Source organism: Populus nigra, chromosome 1, assembly GCF_951802175.1.
Source record: "Populus nigra chromosome 1, ddPopNigr1.1, whole genome shotgun sequence".
NCBI classification, from domain to species: Eukaryota; Viridiplantae; Streptophyta; class Magnoliopsida; order Malpighiales; family Salicaceae; genus Populus; species Populus nigra.
The window spans coordinates 50,450,665-50,461,681 of NC_084852.1; the positions used below are offsets into that span (position 1 = coordinate 50,450,665).

The 11,017-nt window shown below is 36.7% G+C and overlaps 1 long non-coding RNA gene across 1 annotated transcript; it reads left to right on the top strand.

The window, feature by feature from the left end:
• Positions 1 to 220: 220 nt before the first annotated feature.
• On the top strand, positions 221 to 1,584 carry LOC133688346 (uncharacterized). The gene is made up of 2 exons (XR_009841130.1): positions 221 to 563; positions 933 to 1,584. It is a non-coding gene; the product is annotated as an uncharacterized LOC133688346 (long non-coding RNA).
• Positions 1,585 to 11,017: the final 9,433 nt, after the last annotated feature.

An 11,017-nucleotide genomic window follows, 5' to 3' on the forward strand; every position in this document is an offset into this window, starting at 1 on the left:
AGAATTAGCAAATTAAGCTCACGTATAGCTAGAGAGCTCTCTCCTCTTCCCTTCAAGCTAGCTTCTGATCTGATCCGATCCCTCGGCGCCTCGACCGAACTCTTTCTATATATATTTCTCTTCAATGATTTCTAGTCAATTAATTATGAGCCAGTAATATATATATATAGTGAGTATTAATTGGCCTAGCTAGCTAGTTAATTGCTACGTATACCTTATATGCTTGCTTTCACCATTAAATATTATTCATCCATGGCCTCGTATGTAAGAGCACAAAGTGGTATGCAGCCAAGGATGACTTGCCGACTTAACTGATCTGTATAAATTAATGCATGTGCAGTCAAAATTACTACTACTATATATTAATCTGATCTGTGACCACAAATTAACTAATTACTACTAGCTAGCTAGTAATTAGTTGGCAAGTTGTCCATGGCTACATGCTGCTTTTTGCTCCGCATTCCAGGCCTTTTATCTGGTGATATTATTACTACTTAACCCTTCATTTTACGAGTTGCCTGCCTAGCTACCTCCTTCCATCAAGAACCTTCTCCATTTCAGAGGTAAATATTATACACTTACATACAGATGTTCTTCTCTAACTAGCTAGCTAGTTTATATATGCATCATATCATTAATATATATTTTGTTTTTCAATTCCATATGTTATTGTTGTATACTCCTGCGCGCGGTCTATATATATATATATATATATATATATATATATATATATATATATATGAAAACTTGAAAAGATAGACTACTGATTAATTTCCACCACAAAACTTTTGAGGAGTACGTATATATATAGGTTATCTTCCGTTCCGATTAATCACTAGTATAATTAATTTTAGCCGCAAGTCTGTAGGGAGCATCTACGTGCACATTAACTCTTTTTCTTTTTTTCTTTTTTCTTTTTAACTTTTGCTCAGCAACAGAGAAGCGATTGCCCATTATTTTCCAGGTAAATTAAACAATCTCCATTTTCTTTCTTACTTGGAAGCCTGAATTTGGAAAATAACTTTACCATGCAAGCATGTGTGAATCATGTGAACAGTTTTCACATACGCTGATGATATAACTAGGGAAAGGGGAGACATGGTGCTGCTTCTGAGTGTTGGTGCTTTCTGTCATGGCTTTGTGGTTAATCAGCAAACTCGCCCATATCGGCTAGGCTTCGAAGCTGGCAGTAGTTCAGTAAGAGATGGGGTGTATATCTAATGGATGGGCCCACGTCTCTTGTATTCAACTCTGCTATCTAAGAGGCCTGGGGGATATATATCTAACGGATGGGCCCATGTCTCTTAAATTGAACTGTTATATAAGGGGCCCAAATAATGTTTGTATACTTAATTAAGAGCATATATATAACGATGGACATTAGTGTATGGTAATTAATTAAATAAATACTTGAGATAAGAAAAAACAACTTGTACAAGAACAAGCACAACTCCTGCGATAATGCCATGCCATTCTCCTCTTTTCTTTCTTTTTTCCTTTTTCTTCTTTTCTTGTATTTATTTATTTGTTTTGTTTTTTAAGGTGTTAATAAATCATATGTAAATGTAAAATCTAGATTCCATATATGACTTGAAATCAAATATAGGTACATATTAGTAATGAATCAATAATATTGACAATCAAGCTATTATTCCTATAATTAAATCATTGATCCTACAATCAAGTTATCATACCATATATACTAGTGCTAGGAAACGCCAGAATCACCACATAAAAAAAGAATCACAATATTTCAACACTCCCCTCAAGTTGTTGGTGCATAAATATCACACATGGCCAACTTGTCCAAGGACTTTGAGAACACTTGATTTGAAATTGCTTTGATGAGTACATCGGCCAATTAATTTTCAAATTGAATTTTAAGCAATTCCATAATTTTCTCATCAACTTTTCTTTGATAAAGAATCCATCTACCTCCACATGTTTTGTATGATCGCACGTTATTTTATTGTCATAATATAATTGAATTGGTTACCCAAGAGGATAACTCAAATCGTTTAAGAGAAGTCTTAGCTATAATACTTCACAAATTCCAAAAGATATACCTCTAAATTCAACTTTTACACTTAAGCGTGCAACTACATTTTGTTTTTTTTCCTTCTCCATGTAATAAGATTTCCACCTACAACGGTGAAATATCCTGAAGTAAATCGTCTATCATCTATTGCTTTAGCCCAGTTAGCATCGGTATATGTATCTACACTTTGACAATATGCATTTTCAGTGAATAATATTCCTTTTCTAGGAGTAGCCTTCAAATACACATAATTGCATTCATATGTTGCTCTTTAGGATTATGCATGAATTAAATGATAATACTCAGTGCATAGGTAAGGTCTGGCCTCGTGTGTGCTAAGTACATCAATCTTTCTACAACTTTGGAACCTTTTTGTTATTAACTGGTATCTGATTAGAATCAACATATAATTTCAAACCTTCTTTCACTCGTGTATCAGCTGGTTGACATGCTAACATATTAGTTTCTTGTAACAAATCAAATGTATATTTTCTTTGATAAATAAAAATACTTTTTTAGATCTAGACACTTAATATTTCAAGGAATCAAGATTTTTCATTTCAAATTTTCTGGACAAGTAATTCTGTAAATTCTTCCTTTCCTTAGAATCATTTCCTGTAACCACCATGTCATCTACATATATAATTAGTGTCATGATCTTATCATGCTTGTCATATCTGAACATCGAGGCAACCAATTAAAAAAATTCAATTTATTTATCGGTCAAAGAAAGGATATATGACATCTCATTCTTTGGGGAAAAGTCTAGTTCAACGAGTCCTCACCTAGTATTATGGTCATTAAAAACCCTAACTGGTCAACAATGACACTACGATACGAGACTGGTTACATGAAAGAGAATATGCTATCACTCCTTAAGCATCATACCTGAGGTAAGCTATATTGCTAATTTTGTCTAAAATTGTTAAGAATTTGTTCTCCTTTTTGTATGTTCTTCCTATCATGTTCTTGACTCTCATGTCAATGAACAATACCTATAAATATTTCCAACTCTAGCATTGATAAATATTGCACAAACCTAGAAAAATATGATATTCCTGACTCTGACACCAATGAATAAATTCGCAAAATTTTAAATTTTTAATGAAGAAGAAACAAGTTTTCTATGCCTTTTCTTTTTGTTTACCTTTTTTTTATTTGCTCTTTTTAGACAAGAATTAAAAAAAAAAGCATTGCACAACATATTTGCATTTAACAGTAATGGTCTACAGATTGAGAATATAGTAGAAAGAAAAAAAAGGCAAAAAAAAAAAAAACAAAGCACGAGGGGCCACAAATAAATCAATGAAGATTCCTAAATATTTTTGGAATTTTTTGATATAAAAAAAAACTTGTTTGGACAAATATCAAAATAGAATGAGAATAAATTATAAGGACAAGGGCATAAAGGTGTGTTTTGCCAAATACACCTTTAGCTAAACATAGCTTTGGATGGCTGGGCTTGAGGCCCAAACCCGACTCATTTTTTTTCCAAGGCTGGACCCAACCGGCCCAGCTTGATCATTGGTGCCAATGACCCGAGAACTAGAAATGCAGAACGAGGCAGGAGAAAGAAGGCTTCCCTGGGCACTGTTGATGGTGGCTGCATATAATAGCAAGAGAATGAGGACATGAGACAGCTAGATTTCTCACGGTTGGAAGAATTTGCTGCATGCTGATGAAGAAGGTGCTCCACCGCTATTTCTGGTGAAAAGGAGATGAAAGGATGAAGGTTGACAAGGCACCTCCTGCTGCTACTTGTCCACAGTGCAGAGAAGATGATGCTGATGGAAGGGGGAACTTCTATCATTGCTGTCAGGAGAAACTGAAAGACGCTGCTGCTGGACTATTTTTGCACGGTCAGCTACTGTTACATGAAGGAAGCTGCGCCGGACAACCACTGGTCATGGTGGTACCAATGGTTGGTGATGAAGAATATCTTTCACCACTGATCCGGCACAAATTAAGGAGATGAAGGTTGAACGGTTGTTGCACGGGTTGCTGAGAGGGAGAAGCTGCTGACGAGTTAGTGCAAAGCCGATTCTGCGAGATGCCACTCTGTTACTGGGTTGCTGACTGAATGAGGGAGAAGCGGCTGAGCAGTATCCTGTGAGAGAGGGATGTCCACGTGAATGAGCTTTGCTGCCTTGTCTCTCATTAATAGAGAGCCAGCCGCGAGGGATAGGAACGGTGTTTTTGCTGGTTTTGTTAGCTGCGTGGGGACGACGGCCAGAAGGAAACACCAAGCCCTTTTTTTCTTTTGATTTTTTTGGGGTGACTGCGTACAATGATGTTCTAGATTTTTTCGGTAATGTGATTTATTCTGCTTCTTTGTAATTGAAATCTGTACAAGAATGCATGGGAAATAAAGTTCTAAGCAAATTCATTCTTTTTTTCAAAATTTAAATTTTATTAAAAATTAAATTTAAAAAATAATAACTATCATTATCTTAATGATAACTATATCATTATCTTGATGATTAAAAGAAAATGATAAAAACACATTTTAATCCCTAATTTTCTCATAAATTGACAAATTACACTTTTCATCAAAATAATTAAATCCCTAATATTTTAATTTCAAAGTTTAATCCCTATAAAATTAAATTAAAAATAAATGGGCCAAAATTAAGTTATAACAATGCTTTCTCTTCAGGAATAAAATGTGATTTGAATTACTTTGATAGTAGCCAAAGGCTCTCATAGATTTTATGAACCTTCCGAACCATGCTTTTGGAGATTGTTTCAATCCATACAATGATTTCTTTAATTTACACACCTTTTGGCTATGTATTTCTAGTATCATGCATCCTGATGGGAGATATATGTAGATTTCTTCGGACAACTCACCATGCAGGAATGTGTTATTCACATCAAACTGTTGTAATAGCTAATCTAAGTTCACAACTAGGGATAACAAGACTTACACTGTATTGATTTTAGCTTCAAGTACAAATGTCTCTGTATAATCAATCCTATAGGTTAGAGTGTATCCCTTTACCACCAGTCTTATTTTAAAACATTCAATTGTACCATCTGCTTTATACTTTACAGTAAAGATCCACTGACACCCAACTGGCTTCTTTCTAGGTGGACAATCAACAAGTTCCCATGTCTTTTTTTTTTTAACAATGATCCTATCTCTTCATTCATGACTGCTCTCCATCTTAGATTGGTTTATGCTTCCTGCACATTGTTAGGAATAGATACAATAGATAATTAATTTACAAATGACATATTTGATTCAGCCAAACGATTGTTAGACACATAATGACTCATGTGGTATTTGACTTTACTTGAAAAGTTCAGGTTCATATGCGGGTTTAGGAATACCTCTAATGTGATGTTGTGGTAGCATTTTCACTAGCTCAGTTATAAGAGCATCCTCAGTAAACGATTGGTTTCACTACCAGAAATTTGCTAAATACCAACGGATTTACCGACGGAATATTTCTATCAGTAATTTGAGGTCGAAAGTACCGACGGACAATTTCCGTCGGTAGTTACCGACTGAATTACGGATGTCCGTCGGTAGTTACCGACTGAATTACGGACGGAAAAGTTTACGAATTAAAAAAAAGGCGGGTCGCTGACGTGGAGGTTTTGGCGGGTTTTTTTTTCCGATGGAATCACCGATGGATTCAAAACGACAGCCCATACAGTGCCCGTACAGTGACGTGACCAGTTCGCCGTTTAAATTGCTGACGGACTCACCGAGGGATTTGAAATGACAGATCCGTACGGTGACTTGTCTATGTTTCCGTCGGAAAAATTTAATATATGTTAGCTCTGCCGACCCTCTCCTCCCCTATTTCTCCTTCTTCTTCCTCATCCCAACTCTCCCTATCTGCAAACAACTAGCCCCCCTCCCCCCCAAAAAAAAATCTTCCTCATATCAGCACAACAAGTTATATTTCTTGAAGTTTTGTGGTCACAACATCCGTGTTCTGATTTACCGACGGATTTTATCAATTTTTGTAAGTAATTTCTATCTTTTTAAATTTTAACATTTAATTAAATGTCAATTTTATTGTTTTTTTAGTATATGTATTTTGTTAGTAGATGTACATGTTTTATTGTTATCCGATATAGGAGAGGTGCTGTCGAATTTTTTTTTTACATTTGAATTTAATTATATAATTATTTGTATCAAATTGTGTAGATGCGTAGAACAAAAACCAGAGCTGGTCGCTTAAGTGCGGTCACAGCTAGTTCGTCTAGCAGCGATGATGATATTTTCTTAGGTGCCGCTCAAGAAGAGGCACCTACACCACCTGCGACGTCAACCGATGCTGCCTCTTCCAGCGGTACTTCACAGCGTAGAGGCGGCGTGCCTTCACAGTGGAATCAATTTAGCCGCAAGTACGAGGCACAGTGGAAGGACGACCTTTCAATGTAAGTTTGTTAAGGTTTTAGTTTTTTTTTTTAAATTACAACATAATTTATGAAGTAATCACTATTGAATTTATTTCATTTATTTTCAGGTTCACAAACATTGAAGCCGCCCGAGTAATATCATCGGCGTTTAAATCGTCGATGGAGATTCCATTGTTTCAATGGAGTCAATTATCCAAGCATCCTGAATGGATGCCTCAAATCAATGCATGGTTTGGCAGATTTCAGGTTGGTGTTAATTTATAATTTTCAGCTTATTTCTAATAAATTATTAATATAATTGTAAATAAATTATTGTTTTTATTTAAACTTGTTTATTTATACACAGCACAAATTCTGCTGGGACAGTGAGCATAACACTGTTGTGAGGAGGGTGTGGGAAAATCACGCTGCAATTAGGTAAGATCGAAAACAATACAGGATTTTTTTTAGACAAAAATTTATGTTTCAAAATGTAATTTTTGGTTGCGTGAAGTAGGTTGCGTGATTTTTGGTATGAAGAACAGAAAAAGGCAAAAAAAACCGCGAGGGATAGGGGTTTCCAAGGCTGGAACGATGTTGCGGTTTGGAGGGATTTCAAACCGATATACATCCCGGAAGATATATGGCCGCACTATCTTAAGCACGTGACGTCTGAGCGATTCACACGACGCTCACAGTCCGGTGCTGGCAACCGGAATCGACCAATTCATGGCGGGGTGACAACGCACACTGGCGGCTCCGTTCCGTTTGCTGCACATGCGAAACGGATGGTAAGATTAATTTAAATGAAATATATTGTTAAATTCAGTTGTTGTTAATATATCTTTTTTCATTATAGGCTGCGTCTCTTGGACGTGAGCCGAGCCCGATGGAGCTGTTTGTGGAGACGCACGTGCGGAGTCAAGACCGCTAGAAGGGGGCGCAATACTTCGTTGACAACCGTGCTCAGCATTTCGTGGTATGTTTGTTTTCAACCATTTTATTTTGTAAGTTATTATGTTCATTGTATTGAATATGATGATTACTTTTATTTTTTATTTTCAGGAGACCTATAATAATCGGTTGAGGGAGAGATACGGGGATGATATTTTGACCCATTCGGAATTCGATCCGGATTTATGGATGGAGGTTGGCTCGTCAGGTGGACCCGATAAAAATCAGGTTTACGGGCTCTCCAACACTACGACCGACAACTTGCGGTCGACCCGTAGTGTTTCAACTGTTGGGAGCTCCCAATCAATATCGAGCTCTCAATCTAAGGAGTTCATGGCCTTGCAGCAACACACGGCTCAGCTCACCGAGAAATACGATAACCTAAAAGCGGAGTACGCACAACTTAAAGCGTCTCATGCACAACAAAGAGCGGAGTCTGAGCAACTCAAAGCGTCTCAAGCACAACAAAAGGCGGAGTATGAAGCGGCTCATGAACAACAAAAAGCGGCTTATGAACAGTTTCACGAAATGATTATGAACTTGTCAAATAATGGAACATGTGCGCCTAATCTTTTTTGGTCGTATAACCACCAGCCTCCACCAGGATCTCCTCCTCCTCCACCAGCTCCACCTTTATATTAATTTGTAATCAACATTATTTACCTTTAAAACTTCATTTAATATTTTTCTTGAAACATATTCAGTTTGTAATGAATATTATTTAACTTTGTTTTTTTTTTTTATATTTAATATAAATTTTATTTGCATAATTGGTTTGTATTATAATTAATTTATATAGTTTTATATTATATATCCTAAATAATTTTTTAAAAACAAATTAAGAAAAAAAAATTACCAAGGATTTTACCGACAGATGAATTCGGTCGGGATTTTAAAACATCACCGACAGACTTATATAAAGAAAAACAAGTTCATCCTTTAGAGAGTGGCCATACTAAGTGTGAGGGGTATATAACCCCCCTAAAATGGAATGAGGCATGAAAACCCTTAATTGAATAAAGATATCACCGAAAAGTGGGAGGTTTATAACTTTGAAAGGTTTGTAACCTCCTTTGTGATGGCGTGAGGGATTTGAAACCCCTCACTAAACAATGGTCAATAACATATGAGCGATATGTAACCTCTCTATAATGACATGAGACATGAGAGCCCCCCACTAGAGAGTGGTGTTATTCTAAGACTACATTAGAAAATGAAGATCTGAGATCAACCCTTGGTGGATTGGTGAGAGGTCCTTTGACATCACTTAAAAAATGTGTCAGTTTAATACTACACTGGAGAGTGGAAGATCTGAGATAAATCCCTAATAAATTGGTGAAAGACCCTTTGGCATCACCTGAAAAATGTATTAGTTCAAGACCACATTGGAGAGTGGGGGATCCGAGATCAACCATTAACAAATTAGTGAGAGGCCTTTTGGAATCACCTAGAGAATATGCCAGTTTGAAACTACATTAGAGAGTGTGAGATCAGAGATCAACCCTAGTGATTGTAGGGATATTGCTTTAGAAAGACCAAGTCAATCCCTTTCAAGGAGAGTGGCTAGAAGCCCTAATTAGAGATCTATAGTTAGGGAATGTATGTCAGAGATACACTATTTTTATTTTAAAAATAAACTTACATTTCTATTGAGGATTATGTATCCTAAGATCATCTGAGTGATAGGTCCATCAGAGGTTTTTAAGAGTAACATGCCTTGGATGTGGTGCCAATGTGTTTGCTTTGACTGCCTTAATAACTTCAAATGAATGATCCTTAAGATACACCAAATGACCATGGGTTAATCCTTTAGGGTTCTTCCTCGAGCGTTCATTTCTACCAGGAGAATGATTTCACTTAGAAGGTCTTTGGTTGTCCATGTAATAAGGAGAGGGTCTATGTTGTAGTAAATTGGTCTCCTCCCACTTGTATGTGATTTCCCATGACTTGTTTCACTTTGAGCAAATTTCTGTCTGGTAAGATATAAATTTTTCTCCAAAGGGTATGTTCATTTACCCCTTTTATTAAGGCCTCTAAAGCTATTGACTCAAGCAATTCTTTCGCCTTGAGCATCTCATCATTGAACCTCTTCAAATATGCTTATGTAGACTCACCCTCTTGTTAGGTAATACCAAATAGTTCCACATAGCTTTTTTTAGCGGGTATGCTGATGTTGAAGTATGCCACTAGCTTAACACATAGGTCACTGAACCCATTAATGAAGCTTAGCTTCAAATTATTGTATCATGTATGCACAAACCCCTAGAAAGTTTTAGGGAGGATTTTGCATATTGAGGCATTGCCTTAGATGACTAACTTAAGCTATCGTGTACATTCTGTATATTATTCCTTGAGTCGGCTAGACCATCATAATTGTCCAAACTTATTATTCTGGAAATGTAGTTCTTAGGGAGTCAATTGTTCAATACTCATTTGGACAAGGGAGAACCCCTTTACTGATGATGGTTGTAATCATTCTCTTAGGTATACTCATGTATAGATCTTTTTTTAGTCCTTTTTCTGTTAGACTATTGGGAGCATAGTTTTAAAACCCGGTTCAACGGGTCAACCTAAGACTTGGCTAACCTGGGGTTGGAATCAGGCCGAGTTTAAGAAAAAATAAGGGAAGTTAAAACCCGGGTGACTTGACAGGTTGACCCAATGACTCGATTGACCCGACAAGACCCAGTAAAAAACCTGGTTGCAACTCGTTGACTATTTATTTTTTTAACCAAAATGATGTTGTTTTGATTTCTAAAAAAATTGGGGTTGACCCGGGCAAAACTTGTGACCCCAGCCTTGGGCCAAGTCGACCACCGGGTCAGGTATAAAAACTCTGTTTGAGAGCTTAAGAGTTTGACATGGAATGATGGTTACTGTTGTCGCACGTGTGCGGCGTCGCGATGATCGTCCACCATCTAAAGAAAAAAAATGGAATATGGTGTATTCCTGGCAAATGTTTAGAGACAAGGAATTCTTGTCTCCTATCAGTAAAAAATGAATGGGAGTCGCCACCTATTATTCTGGTCACTAGGAAGCTTAACTGGTCTTCGAGATCGGGTACGGAGACTGGTTGCATAAAGGGAAGGTATTAGCACCCCAACTACGCCCTACCAAAGGTAAGCTGCATTGTTTTGTCTGATAAAATCTAAAGTTATGGTTTCTAATTGTTGATCCGTTTACGGGTTAAGAAAAGTCCTTCTCTGTAAGGAGATCTTTATCTTATCAGGTAAAAACATAACTATTCTAAGTCGTCAAAAGAACTTAAGTTCTTGATTGATGACAGAACTTCTAAGTATTTATTTAATTAAATACATTTCCTTTATTTAATGCTTACGCGCTTGAATTTATGTACATATTTGTTCATGCATTGTATAGAATTGCTTCATGCATCACATGCTTTACATTTTTCAAGCACACACAAGCTTCTAAGTTAAGTGGGAAATTAACGATCTGCCCTATGATTATTGGTTAGGATTCAGAGGTGTGAAACACCCAACTCATATCTAAGTGCCTGCTTGGTAATGGTGGGCATACGTGCCTTAACCATTTCTCGTAACGCCCCTATACTGTCTTTATGAAGATCGTCACTGGGCAGATAAGAGACCATTTTTAAGACCAGGTAGAAAACCTACCTATATTCACATAAGAAATAGAGCTTGTCCTTAG